Source organism: Salmo salar, chromosome 26 (genome assembly GCF_965601325.2).
Source record: "Salmo salar chromosome 26, fSalSal1, whole genome shotgun sequence".
Classification (NCBI taxonomy): domain Eukaryota; kingdom Metazoa; phylum Chordata; class Actinopteri; order Salmoniformes; family Salmonidae; genus Salmo; species Salmo salar.
This window is the reverse complement of record NC_138316.1, coordinates 22,051,738-22,067,548: the sequence shown is the minus strand read 5'-3', so window position 1 is coordinate 22,067,548 and position 15,811 is coordinate 22,051,738.

The following is a 15,811-nucleotide window of genomic DNA, read 5'->3' as shown; positions in this document are numbered from 1 at the left end:
GGTGGCCATTTGATTAATTGTTCAGCAGTCTTATGGCTTGGGGGTAGAAGCTGTTAAGGAGCCTTTTGGTCCTAGACAATTTTATGGGCTTTCCTCTGACACCGCCTATTATATAGGTCAGGATGCTCTTGATGGTGCTTCTAGCCTCAAGCCATAAGGCTACCCAGACTATTTACATTGCCCTCCCCCCCCTCTTTTACGCTGCTGCTACTCTCTGTTATTATAATCTATGCATAGTCACTTTAATAACTCTACTTACATGTACATATTACCTCAATTACCTCGACTAACTGGTGCTCCCGCACATTGACTCTGTACAGGTACCCCCTGTATATAGCCTCGCTATTGTTATTTTACTGCTGCTCTTTAATTATTTGTTACTTTTATTTCTTATTTTTTTCAGTATTTTTCTTTAAAAAGCATTGTTGGTTAAGGGCTTGTAAGTAAGCATTTCACTGTAAGGTCTACACTGGTTGTATTCGGTGCATGCGAAAAATACAATTAGATTAGATTTGATTTGAAGATAGGTTTATCAGTCCGTCACATGGAGCTGCACTGCTCCCTAGTGTCAATAACAAAGCAGTTATCCAGCCTGAGGGGAAGCATGGGTTTATGTGGAGGCATCATCTTAATGGAACAGCATGATACCTCTCACCAAACATCCCCCCCCCCCCCCCTTTAATTGATGTGAAATTATTAATTACCGGGTGTGTAAGATTGGGCAATAATAGTGTTATACCACAAGGTGGCAGCACCAGCTAACATTGATTCACTATTATGGTGAAAGGTGAACTGAGCTGCTACTGCTTCTCCACAGCTCCTAAAATGAAGTTAAAACTGTTTCCCTTACTGTGAATTCAATATCACTTTTAAAAGGACTAACATCTCACAATCATCTAATCAAATTAATCAATAAAGTACTCGTAACACTAAAGTGTCTCCTGTTATTGATCCTAATTGTTGATATCAGGTTAATCAATGGTTTCAGAGAGGGTGATGTTGTTTCCTGTGACTGCAGCATGAGAGACTCAGGTTGTTTTCCATCTATTAGCTGTTGTTCATCAGCAAATGGAGCCTGCAGTATGTTTCCTCTTCTAGTTTGTTATTCTTCCTCATTCCTCTCGTACTACCTCCATCACTTATTAGACAGTCAAGCTCACAAACAGGTGGTTGTTCATATCTTTCTACCTTTAGTGTGTGGGAGAGAGCATGTCTGTGTGATTACTGTGGCTCAGTGACAGAAATAACACAAGCTTTCCCAATTACAGCTCCAGAGTTAGGCCACCTGTTTCTTCCTCAACATCATGCTCAGGGTAATTGTACCTGCAGAGATGATGGCTTTAAATACCTTAACCCATTTGTTCCCACATTTTTCACAGACATGACACTATGCAAATATTTTGCAATTAGTAAGCCTAACATGTAATCCATATTGACTTTTTTATACATATTAAAAAGGATATTATATATATATATATTGTCCTCTTGCTCAGTTGTGCACCGGGGCCTCCCATTCTATTCTGGTTAGAGCCAGTGTGCGCTGTTCTGTGAAGGGAGTAGTACGAGATCTTCAGTTTCTTGGCAATTTCTCACATGGAATAGCCTTCATTTCTCAGAACAAGAATAGACTGACGAGTTTCAGAAGAAAGTCCTTTGTTTCTGGCCATTTTGAGCATGTAATCGAACCCACAAATGCTGATGCTCCAGATACTCAACGAGTCTAAAGAAAGCCAGTTTTATTGCTTCTTTAACCAGGACAACACTTTTTCAGCTGTGCTAACATAATTGCAAAAGGGTTTTCTAATAATCAAGTAGCCTTTCAAAATGATAAACTTGGATTAGCTAACACAACATGCCATTGGAACACAGGAGTGATGGTTGCTGATAATGGGCCTTTGTACGCCTGTGTAGATATTCCATTAAAAATCTGCCGTTTCCAGCTACAATAGTCATTTACAACATTAACAATGTCTACACTGTATTTCTGATCAATTTGATGTTATTTTAATACTCATATAAACCAGGTCAATCCATGTGCATACTCATATAAACCAGGTCAATCCATGGGCATACTCATATAAACCAGGTCAATCCATGGGCATACTCATATAAACCAGGTCAATCCATGGGCATACTCATATAAACCAGGTCAATCCATGTGCATACTCATATAAACCAGGTCAATCCATGGGCATACTCATATAAACCAGGTCAATCCATGTGCATACTCATATAAACCAGGTCAATCCACGGGCATACTCATATAGAACAGGTAAATCCATGGGCATACTCACATAAAATCGGTCTACCCCAGTGACCAAGCCTCGACATTCATACAAACCTGGTCTACACTCATACTTCAGCCCCAATATTCTTACAGACCAGGTGTACACCTGCATGTCTAACCCAGCACTGATTTTAAAAATAAATAAACAGGTATACTCCTTCATGTTAGCCCCAATTGTCCAAAAATTGGTGTAGTTCCGAATTTCAGCCCCAATACTCATACAAACCAGGTCTACACCTGTACATCAGCTCCAATGTACATACCTACAATGTCTGCACCTGTGCTTGAACCCAATTAGTCAACTAAGCCAGGTCTAAATGTTTGCATTCTATTTGCAACATGGCACAAAAGTAATGTTGCAAAAATGTGGCAAAGCAATTCACTTGTTCTCCAGAATACAGCATAGTGTTGGCTGCATTAACCACAGGGCTCTCCGGAGGGTAGTGAGGTCTGCACAACGCATCACTGGGGGCAAACTACCTGCCCTACAGGACACCTACAGCACCTGATGTCACAGGAAGGCCAAAAAGATCATCAAGGACAACAACCACCCGAGCCACTGCCTTTTCACCCCGCTATCATCCAGAAGGTGAGGTCAGTACAGGTGCATCAAAGCTGAGACCAAGAGACTGAAAAACAGCTTCTATCTCAAGGCCATCAGACTCGTCCGGGTTAGGGGAGGGTTTGGCTGGCAGCAATGTCCCTGCCCCATCGCGCACTAGCGACTCCTGTGGCGTGCCGGGCGCAGTGCACTCTGACACAGTCGCCAAGTGTAAGGTGTTTCTTCCGACACATTGGTGCGGCTGGCTTCCGGGTTAAGTGGGCATTGTGTCAAGAAGCAGTGTGGCTTGGTTGGGTTGTGTTTCGGAGGATGTACGGCTCTCGACCTTCGCCTCTCCCAAGTCCATACGGGAGTTGCAGCGATGAGACAAGACTAACTACCAATTGGATACCATGAAATTGGGGAGAAAAAGGGGTATCAAAAAAATTAAATAATGTAACTTTAATAATGTTTATATATCTTGCATTACTCATCTCATATGTATATACTGTATTCTATACTATCTACAGTATCTTAGTCTATGCCGCTCTGACATTGCTCGTCCATATATTTATACATTCTTAATTAAATTCCTTTACCTTTCCTTTACTAGATTTAGATTTGTGTGTATTAGGTAGTTGTTGTGTATTTGTTAGATATTACTTGTTAGATATTGCTGCACTGTCAGAATTAGAAGCACAAGCATTTCGCTACACTCACAATAACATCTGCTAAACACGTGTATGTGACCAATAACATTGATTTGATTTGATCATGTTATGGGTATGCTTGAAAGGATTGGGGAGTGTTTCAGAATAAAAAAAGAACAGCACAGGTAAAATCCTAGAGGAAAACCTGGTTTAGTCTGCTTTCCACCAGACACTGGGAGACAAATTCAACTTTCAACCTGAGGAGGCTGGTGGGAGGAACTTTAGGAGAACAGGCCCATTGTAATGGCTGGAATGGAATAAATGGAATGGAGTCAAACATGTGGTGTCCATATGTTTGATGTGTTTGATACTGTTCCATCAATTCCATTCCAGACATTACAATGAGCCCATCCTCCTATAGCTCCTCCTACCAGCCCACTGCTTTCAACAGGACAATATCCCTAAACACAAGGCCAAATCTACACTGGAGTTGCTTACCAAGATGACAGTGACTGTTCCCGAGTGGCCGAATACAGTTTTCTCTGAAATCTGCTTGAAAATATATGGCAAGACTTGAAAATGGTTGTCTAGCAAAGATCAACAACCAATTTGACAGAGCTTGAAGAATTTTGAAAAGAATAATGTTCAAATGTTGCACAATCCGGGTGTGGGAAGCTCTTAGAGACTTACCCAGAAAGACTCACAGCTGTAATTGCTGCCAAAGGTGATTCTAACATGTATTGTCTCAGGGGGTTGTATACTTATCTAATCAAGATATACTGTGTATACAAAAAAATGAAGAACACCTGCTCTTTCCTTGACATAGACTGACCAGGTGAATCCAGCTGAAAGCTATGATCCCTTATTGACGTCACTTGTTAAATCCACTTCAATCAGTGTAGATGAAGAGGAGGAGACAGGTTAAAGAAGGATTTTTAAGCCTTGAGACAACTGAGAATGTGTGCCATTCAGAGGGTGTACGGGCAAGACAAAACATGTAAGTGCCTTTGAACGGGGTATGGTAGTAGGTGCCAGGCGCACAAGATGTGTCAAGAACTGCAACAATGCTGGGGTTTTCACACTCAACAGTTTCCCATGTGTATTAAGAATGGTCCACCACCCAAAGGACATATCTCTCTCAATTCAATTTCAATTCAATTTAAAGGGCTTGATTGGCATGGGAAACATATGTTACATTGCCAAAGCAAGTGAAAAAGATAATAAACAAAAGTGAAATAAACAATAAAAATGAACATTAAACATTACTCACAAAAGTTCTAAAGGAATAGAGACATTTCAAATGTCATATTATGTCTATATACAGTGTTGTAACGATGTGTGTGTGTGCGTCTCTCTCTCTCCTTCTCTCCCCCGCACCTGCCGTCTCAACCTCTGAATGTTCGACTATGAAAAGCCAACTGACATTAACTCCTGAGGTGCTGTCCTGTTGCACCCTCTATAACCACTGGGATTATTATTTGACCCTGCTGGTCATATATGAAGGTTTGAGCATCTTGAAAAACGATCTGACCGTAACAGCCATTTACTCTTATAATCTCCACCCCGCACAGCCAGAAGAGGACTGGCCACCCTTCAGAGCCTGTTTCCTCTCTACGTTTCTTCCTAGGTTCCTGCCTTTCTAGGAAGTTTTTCCTAGCCACCATGCCTCTACATGTGCATTGCTCACTGTTTTGGATTTTAGTCTGAGTTTCTGTGTAGCACTTTGTGAAATCGGCTGATGTAAAAAGGGCTTTATAAATACATTTGATTGATTTGATTGATTGGAGTCAACATGGGTCAGCATCCCTGGGCCAGCATCCCTGTGGAATGCTTTTGACACCTTGTAGAGTCTATGCCCCCAAACAAATTGAGGCTGTTCTGAGGGGAAAAGGGGTGTAACTCAGTATTATGAAGGTGTTCCTAATGTTTGGTATACTCATTTTATATGAGTGTTTTATTTTTCATCCTTTTTTTACACATTACATTTTTCTTCCATTTTGACATTAAGGAGTATTTTGTGCAGATAGAAAAATCCATTTAAATCCATTTTAATCCCACTTTGTAATACAACAAATGTGGAAAAAGTCAAGGGGTGTGAATACTTTCTAGGCACTGTAAATGAGACCTTGGGTCTGGAATGTGGTGATGACATATGATAACAGATGTCCTTGTTTTATTTATGACAAGGAAGAATATTGGAATACTGCTGAAAGGTTATGTCTACTTATGTTGCTCATTAATTTGCTTAGCATAGATAACGGTCTGGCATCTGAACTGAGAGGGTGTATTGCAATGAATGCAACGCAATCAAGGGTGTCTACACCTGTACTTCAGCTCCAATTTACATACCTACAAAGTCTGCAACTGTGCTTGAACCCAATTAGTCAACTAAGCCAGGTCTAAATGTGCTGAAGCCTGACTACTCATAAACTGTAAACCCGGACTACACCTTTGACTTAGTCCCTATACTAATATAAACCAGATCTACATACGAAGCAGGTTTACACCTATGGATATGTCCCAAAACTCTGATAAAGCAGGTTTACACCTATGGATATGTCCCAAAACTCTGATAAAGCAGGTTTACCCTTGTAACTATTAAGTAAAGGTTTTCCAATGCCTCACAAAAAAAGGGCACCTATTGGTAGATCTTTTTTTTTAAAGAAATGGAATATCCCTTTGAGCATGGTTATTAATTACATTTTGGAATGTGTATCAATACAACCAATCACTAGAAAGATACAGGCGTCCTTCCTAACTCAGTCACCAGAGAGGAAGGATATCGATCAGGAATTTTACCATGAGGCCAATGGTGACATTAAAATGGTTACAGAGTTTAATGGCTGTGGTAAGATAAAAAACGGAGGATGGATCACCAACATTCTAGTTACTCCACAATACTAACCTTAATGACAGAGTGAAAAGATTTAAGCCTGTACAGACTAAAAATATTCAAACAATATGCAACATGGCACTAAAGTAATATTGCAAAAAATGTGGCAAAGCAATTAACTATTTGTCCTGAATGCAGAGTGGGGCAAATCAAATACAACACATTACTAAGTACCACTCTCCATATTTTCAAGCATTGTGTTGGCTGCATCATGTTATGGGTATGCTTGTAATCGTTAAGAACTGGGGAGTGTTTCAGGATACAAAAGAACAGCACAGGCAAAATCCTAGAGGAAAACCTGGTTCAGTCTGCTTTCCACCAGACACTGGGAGACAAATTAAACTTTCAACCTGAGGAGGCTGGTGGGAGGAACTTTAGGAGAACAGGCCCATTGTAATGGCTGGAATGGAATAAATGGAATGGAGTCAAACATGTGGTGTCCATATGTTTGATGTGTTTGATACTGTTCCATCAATTCCATTCCAGACATTACAATGAGCCCATCCTCCTATAGCTCCTCCTACCAGCCCACTGCTTTCAACAGGACAATATGCCTAAACACAAGGCCAAATCTACACTGGAGTTGTGTGTGTGTCTGCATTGTACTGGACCATTAGGATGCTGTTGTTGATATGTTGTTTGGACTGTGAATGCTAATTTGAACACTTATAATCCAGTCAATGATAAGAACTTAAACTGGCCTGTGGCTAGGAGCACTGGAGAAGTATGGGGGGCAGAAACGAGCATTATAGGGGTCTGTGGGGGGACTGTGAGGAGTGGTGTGGTGGGCTGTGGGGGGGCTGTGAGGAGGGGTGTGGTGGGCTGTGGGGGGACTGTGAGGAGGGGTGTGGTGGGCTGTGAGGAGACTGTGAGGAGCTGTGTGGTGGGCTGTGGGGGGACTGTGAGGAGTGGTGTGATGGGCTGTGGGGGGACTGTGAGGAGCGGTGTGGTGGGCTGTGGGGGGACTGTGAGTAGCGGTGTGGTGGGCTGTGGGGGGACTGTGAGGAGCAGTGTGGTGGGCTGTGGGGGGACTGTGAGGAGTGGTGTGGTGGGCTGTGAGGAGACTGTGAGGAGCGGTGTGGTGGGCTGTGAGGAGACTGTGAGGAGGGGTGTGGTGGGCTGTGAGGGGACAGTGAGGAGTGGTGTGGTGGGCTGTGGGGGCACTGTGAGGAGTGGTGTGATGGGCTGTGGGGGGACTGTGAGGAGCGGTGTGGTGGGCTGTGGGGGGACTGTGAGGAGTGGTGTGGTGCGCTGTGGGGGGACTGTGAGGAGTGGTGTGGTGGGCTGTGGGGGGACTGTGAGGAGTGGTGTGGTGGGCTGTGGGGGGACTGTGAGGAGTGGTGTGGTGGGCTGTGGGGGGACTGTGAGGAGGGGTGTGGTGGGCTGTGGGGGGACTGTGAGGAGTGGTGTGGTGGGCTGTGGGGGGACTGTGAGGAGTGGTGTGGTGGGCTGTGGGGGGACTGTGAGGAGTGGTGTGGTGGGCTGTGGGGGGACTGTGAGGAGCGGTGTGGTGGGCTGTGGGGGGCTGTCAGAACCTGTGGGAGACCTTCCACTCCTCACCCAATACATTCACAGCCTGCATCACCAGGCGACAGCACTCAATTTAATATCAGCTGTCAGCAGTCCATGCGTCTTAGTGTTGTAACAGGCCTCTCCTCAGGTGGAGATCATGCTTTCCAGACAGCATCAGTACTGAGATATATAGCTGCTATGAAATAATGAAATACATGTGGTGAGATCAATAGTTGGGGGCAAACTCCTCCTAAGCCTTCATGTTCTAGTCTTGACAACAGGGTGTGAGAGGGTTCAAGGGGACGGTTCTAATGCTGTTTATTTTCCCTCCACCAATTAGTCCTTATACTTTAAGTATTTAGCTATTTCCCCTGATGATCTGCTCTCTCTATGTTTTTATGCTTCTTTTTTAAAACGTCATATTACAAATCAGTGTCTATGTGACAGCGACATCAGAGGAAAGGGAACAGAATCATCCGCTACAAGACCATGGTGCTTGCCTACGGAGCTGTGAGGGGAACGGCACCTCCGTACCTTCAGGCTCTGATCAGGCCCTACACCCAAACAAGGGCACTGCGTTCATCCACCTCTGGCCTGCTCGCCTCCCTACCTCTGAGGAAGCACAGTTCCCGCTCAGCCCAGTCAAAACTGTTCGCTGCTCTGGCACCCCAATGGTGGAACAAGCTCCCTCACGACGCCAGGACAGCGGAGTCAATCACCACCTTCCGGAGACACCTGAAACCCCACCTCTTTAAGGAATACCTAGGATAGGATAAAGTAATCCTTCTAACCCCCCCCCCCCCTTAAAAGATTTAGATGCACTATTGTAAAGTGGTTGTTCCACTGGATATTATAAGGTGAATGCACCAATTTGTAAGTCGCTCTGGATAAGAGCGTCTGCTAAATGACTTAAATGTAATGTAAATGTAAATGTCAGAGCCGAACGCACAGGGAGGGTCTTATCTCCTAGCTAGTAAATAAACGCACAGGGAGGGTCTTATCTCCTAGTTAGTAAATAAACGCACAGGGAGGGTCTTATCTCCTAGTTTGTAAATAAACGCACAGGGAGGGTCTTATCTCCTAGTTTGTAAATAAATGCACTTTATGCACTCCCTGCTGATGTCAAATTATTTCCCTGTGAAGAGAGAACATCGTAATCAAAACCGGAAGTATGGTGTGTCAATATAGAAGATTTAAATATGATAACGCTCTAGAGGACACATCAATAACTACAGTGGTCCATGTAGTCGATACACAGTTGGTAGAATAAGTGATTCAAAATTGTATTTCTCTTTTTTGTCATACATTTATCTATAAACGTAGATCCTGATCGAGAATGCATTCTCATTTCCAACAACAGCCAACTGGATACTTGCAAGAGACTGTTGAGGGGTTGATTGGGCCAATTAGAAGCTGGGATGATTAGGTTGGTATGATAACACTGTATGAAGGGCCAGATTAGGAAGCTAGGAAACCGGATCGATAGCCCCTCTAATGACAAGTGCCATAGTGTCACGTCCTGACCATAGTAAGATGTTATTTTCTATGGTAGAGTAGGTCAGGGCGTGACGGGGGAGTTTTCTATGTTTTGTATTTCTATGTTCATGTTCTAGTTTTGTTTTTCTATGTTGGTTTTGTTTGGGATGATCTCCAATTAGAGGCAGCTGGTCCTCGTTGTCTCTAATTGGAGATCATACTTAAGTAGGGTTTTTTTTTTCCACCTGGGGTTGTGGGATCTTGTTTTTGCATAGCTCTGTAAAGCCTGCAGAACGTGGCGTTCAGTTTCCGTTATTTGTTGTTTTGCTTTAGTGTTCTGAGTTTAAATAAATATTTATCATGAGCATTCAACACGCTGCACCTTGGTCTACTCCTTTTGACGATCGTCACAGAAGATCCCACCACCAAAGGACCAAGCAGCGTGATCAGGAGTGGACCTGGGAGGACATTTTGAATGGCAAGGGATCCTGGATGTGGGAGGAGATCCAGGCTGGATGGGATTGCCTCCCATGGGAACAGGTGGAGGCAGCGAGAGCAGAACGGCAACGTTACGAGGAACGAGCACGGCAATGACGGAAGCACGAGAAAAAAATCATTTTATAACATTTTTGACATGCGTTTTTCTGGATTTTTTTGTTGTTATTCTGTCTCTCACTGTTCAAATAAACCTACCATTAAAATTATAGACTGATCATTTCTTTGTCAGTGGACAAACGTACAAAATCAGCAGGGGATCAAATAATTTTTTCCCTCACTGTAAGTATGTGACACAATCACAAACAATCTGATTTTCCTTGGCGGTATCTGATCCAAGTAGCTATCCCAGGCCCAGTCCTGCAAATTAGTAACAATTATAGTGAAGAATGATATCTTATCAAGCACTTTCCATTGGATTACGCTCAAATTGCAAATAAACAAGTTTAGAGTTGCTGGTCACATACAAGGGTTAAATGTAGATGGACTGGAGGTGTTCATCATTAATGACAACCTTATTCCTCTCAATGGGTACTCCCCCATCACACTGTCACTCTGTAGGACCCAGGGGAAGTGAAAATTACATACCTCCTTCTCTGTGGGACAGAAGGGACCCTGCCCTCTAGTAAGAAACACTCGATAAAATGCCATCTCTCATTAAACCTCCTTTTCTTCCTGTTGGAAGTGACTGGTGAGATAGGGATTTCTGATGTCTGTGGTTCACATAGAGAAACACTGCCTTTATGTCTGGAAGTGTTATCTTAAGACAAGGGTCATGCTACAGTCAGAGATGTGTATTGTCATGGCTTTGGGTCATGCCAAGTCAACCAATCTAGTCTCAGGTGGCTAGGTCATGTACTGAGGATGTAATCAGACGTCAAAGTCACGACAGTCCTTTGTTGGACACCACAAAGGAGACGACCCCGGGGCAGGTCAAGGACCCTTGTGGGGTGGGTTTGTTGCAGACTTATGCTCCACAAGGAGCAAAGAGGTGGGAGTAAGAAAGTAAAATCTCACAAACTGTACATACACAATATGAACAAATTCTGAGTAATGTTTGGTCCATGTTCAAGATTGAGTAGTGTACAAAACACCAACAGGAGCAGTATATAATGCCAAATGAATACCTGCATGCTGTGTTCATCAGGCAACTACAGTAAGTGGTTGAAATGTTGCTATTAAACCTTGGAAGTACTGAAACAGTGATGTTATTCTACTTGTTGCTCATGTAAAAGATTGACAATCAGCATTTGGCCCTAGAATCACAGAATGTTGGTTTTGATGTTGGGTTAGTGATGCAGTCGTCGAAGGCTCTTGTTGTTGATGACATGACCTGTTGCTATTGTTAAATCAACCACTGACATTGCAGTTAGGCAACCTTTATTGTAACAAGTGATTGCATAAGTAGAGGCACAGCAGGGTTAAATCATATGGACTTGGAAAAAATCAATACACTGCAGTTTACCATGAGGCCATAACAAATTGCCATCTTTAAGACAAAACCAGAATAAGACCACTTGTAATTACTGAGACTGTGTGTAAAGAACACAATAAGAAATGTTTTGTTCGTCATCCATAATTTCTTTGTGCCATATTTAATTGGAGGCCTAAATGTATTTTTGTTATCCATATATATAGATATATTTTACATTAATTCAAATACTAATTTAACTACAGCACATCCTCCCGTACCCCGGCTCTTGGAGAAGTGCATGGTATTTTAGGGCTGCATCTAAAAAGGGTTAAGATTCTTGCCCTTTCCCACTATTACATCAGCTGCTTCGTTGCCATGACAACAGCAATTAGCAGGAACTCGGTTTCCAGGCAGGCAGTGAATAACTCTGTGCCATGTCACCATGGCAACCAAGATCAGGGCAGCCACACACACATCTGTCTGAAGTGAAAAGCAGCCATGATGGTGTGGAGCAAAGCACATGGGCTTCTCTCTGTGGGGACAGATACAATTTATCAAAATACAACTATCTAAGCTAAGCAAAACGTATAGTGCATGAAATAGCAGTTGCATTAAGTATTGGGTTTAGTTGATCAGTTAATTTTATTCCTTTGTGTAGTCATATCACCCATGGCTACTGAAGAGATTTGATGCCATGTTTCTTTGAACATAGAAGGACTAATGCCTACACCTGTCACATTCCACAGGGTTGCCAACTTTTGAAGAACGCTTGGAGTGAGATTTGTAATGTGAATTTCAATGCCCATTGGCACTGGGTGTCCTCCCCCAGGAAAATGGTACTGTTTTAAAGCTAATTTCCTGCAATTCAACATGTTCTGACATGGCTTAGGCCTATGACAAGGGTGGAAAATGTCTTTTTTTTAAAACACAGGTCAGGTCTATTCAGGATGCTTTGAACATTAAATGAACACTCAAAATGCTGACGACTTTGTTACTTTGAGATTTAAAGTATGTTGATATTTTTTTAAATATATTTTTTAGGTGGTTTGACATTTTATTCAGACAGTAATGAAATGTGAAAGGGAGACAGGCACATGTGAGAAACAGTGGGAAGGTTGGAAGCAGGTTTTGATCCCTATTCTCAGGAGGAAAGCTGTATGCAACATGTGCCGGGAAGTGTTACCACTTCACCAAGGCTCTCCGCAGGAAATACTATTATTAATGGTTGATGGCAGTGGGTAACCAAAGGTTGCAAGATCGAATCCCCGAGCTGACAAGGTACAAATCTGTCGTTCTGCCCCAGAACGAGGCAGTTAACCCACTGTTCCTAGGCCGTCATTGTAAATAAGAATATATTCTTAACTGACTTGCCTAGTTAAATAAATGGAAAATAAAAAAATGAACATGTAGTATTTTGTAATTTGGGTGAACGATCTCTTTAAAATAGGACTGGAAGAAAATCCTGTTTGTTCTCCAGGAGGGTTTGCCACCCCTGATCTATGTTTCCCAAATGCTGGGTGTTTGAAAATGTTTTTGTTATAACAATTCATTTCTCAAAATCACCAAACCTGTAAGAAAATGTAATGAATATCAATATTCAGGTACTTTATGCCTACTAGTTGAAGATCCTTGCCATTCTCTTACTCTACAATGACAAAATATATGTGTTTATGAGTTGTGAGTACTCCTAACATCTCTGCCTAGCATGTACAAAATACTAAAATGTACAAAATTATATTAATAATACCCAATGCTTATTTGTATGACTTATTCAAAATTGTCCATGAAAGGCTGCAATAATACATAGCCTCATATAGTTAATTTTCAAAGACAAAAGTTGAAATATTAGATTTAAAATATGTGAACACACTGGAAAAATTGTGAAGACACAAGCAGAGTAATTACTCTATATTAGCCCATTGTTAAGAATAATAATTATTTTACTGATTAGACTAAATAAAGTAAATAGATAAAATCTCCTAAAGACACGATTACACAAATGTGCCCCTACACCTTCGCAAATAATTTTCCGATTCATTGTTTCCCCTATAGAATCAAACGTACGCTTATGGAATCACAACAGTTTGACAAAATGGTATTCATGGTTACAAATCAGTTCACCCTACCAAACTTCCCTGCTAAAACATACTGTAGGTCTCTGCTGCCTTTTCGTTGTTACAACCTTAATTCCAATCACCAAAAGAGGGGACTAATGCAAGTGTGGAATAAATCGATTTTAGTACATGCTGTCAAAAGGCTGCATTCTGCAACAGGGACGCAACCAAATTTTGTTGACAACATTGTACATAAAACAACGCTACCATACTGCTCTTTTTACAGTTTTATAAACTCAGCAGAGAACGTTCTCTCTCTCCATTCAGCGCCACTCGAATCTTGAGGGGCGTTTGTTTAAAAAATACATCCAATCCCCTTGATCCCTTACATAACTAGACCAATCATATGCTTCAATGTGCCGCAGTTCACAGTGATGTGGCAAGACAGAACAATGATAGAGGTTCCGCCCGTGATGTTAAATTGCAATCGCAGATGCTCCGACTTCAAAACGATTTGGAGATCAGTTGAAAAGTCAACGCACTGACTATATAATGGACTAATTAGAAAAATAAAAGCAGTACTTTTCAATGCGTGAGATATAAGAGGTGTGCCGCGTGAGAATAGGGTAAAATGCGTGTGTCTCACAGCCAATGCATGTGAGTTGGCAGCTCTGATGTTACGTGATCTTTTAGTGATTTCTGGCATGATATGATGGCCGCTCACCGGAAGCGTTCATGGGGATTGTACATGTCTTAGGGAGGTCAACACTGTTGATCAAATCGACTACATTTACTCAAGAGAACCATAATAATACAGATGTGTATACTGTTCATCCTGTTCACATCACAAGGTCAAACATGACCAAAATACATAGGCTGTATGCATAAAGCCTCAGCGCAAAATGCATATGGTAAATGTAGTGGAGCATTAATGGCAACAGGTTTCAGTTTTTAAAAAACATGAGATTACTGTTTCATTGCAAATGTTATTTAAAGCAGTTTACCGTTAAGCCATATACTGTATAGACATGCATGCAACATGCTCCAACAACCTGAGCCATCGGGAACCAAGATTCTTTTTGAAAGATTTTGCAATTTAAATAAAAACTGTGAACCTTCAAACTACATATGGACTTAGGAAATACCCCCGACCATGAGGAGAAACTTTTATAGGTCACTATGCGATCGTAATTTAAAAAATCCACTTTCATGTCATTTGCTCTTGCATGAAGTACCTGCAATTCTCACTTTTCCCAAGTGAGAGAAAAGTCTGAAGTGATTAGACTGAAATAGGGACTCCTGTAGGGTTTTCTGTTTCATATTACAGGTCTGGCATCCAGGTGAAATCAAATGGAAAGCATTCCACATGCGGACGGACACACACACACACACACACACACACACACACACACACACATACATAGAGTGTAAGTGAGAGAAAGAGAGAGAATTGTACACTATCAGTTCACCTCACACACATAACACAGTCAAGGCAAATTCACAAACTAACACAGAATATTCCAATAAATTATCGACCAGCTCATCGAACACAAATTCAACCCTAAGATGAGGCCGCACCAGCTCCACTGACACTGCCTTGGCATCTCTTGAGCCCACTCACTCTAAATATATATATATTTTTTTCAGATGGCCATCCTGTCCTAAAGAATAGTGTAACAGTCCTTCCTCCTAAACGTGTAGCTTAGTTCCCCAATGCCCTCCCACCCCATCCCCCACCCCCTTCCAACTGAAGGATCAGCGTCTGTTAGACAGCCCTGTGAATAATCCTTCACTGTAGAACATTCTGTATGTTTCTCTATGGAGGGCTTTCAAGAATGATTCAGGTCAATACAGGACAATATCTCATACTAGGGTTGGGCAGTATACAGATGTTCATACCTTCATACTGTTCTTGTACCATACTGGGGTAAACAGTAGCACCGGCAGTGCACACAAGGGGCACTATTTCTTTCCAAATGTAAAAAAAAAGAAATGCTAACAAGCAAACTTAAACTAATTGCAAGGGCAGACAATCCAGCTCATAAAGTTCTACAACTATAGGCTACTCACAGTTTGGTGCATGAACAAAACATATTGGGGTGGACGTGGAGTTGGCCGCTTTGCTCAACGCCTGCATGATGTCTGCATAGCGGAACTGCACATATTGAATGGCATCATATATGGATGCCCATCACGTGGGGCACAGTCTTTTCAGGGTCGGGTTTGGAGAAGTGGAGGGGATTGATTGTCTCTGCTGTAACAAAGAAGCTTGATCTTGCAAAAGCTAGCCCCCAAATGCATAGCTGGAGCCCTGAGCTGGGGATTACAATCTAAGATGTGTCAAATAAATTAACCTATAGTTATTGTTACTTGTTAAATCCACTTCAAATCAGTGTAGATGAAGGGGAGGAGATAGGTTAAAGAAGGATTTTTAAACCTTGAGACATGGATTGTGTATGTGTCATTCAGAGGGTGAATGGGCAAGACAA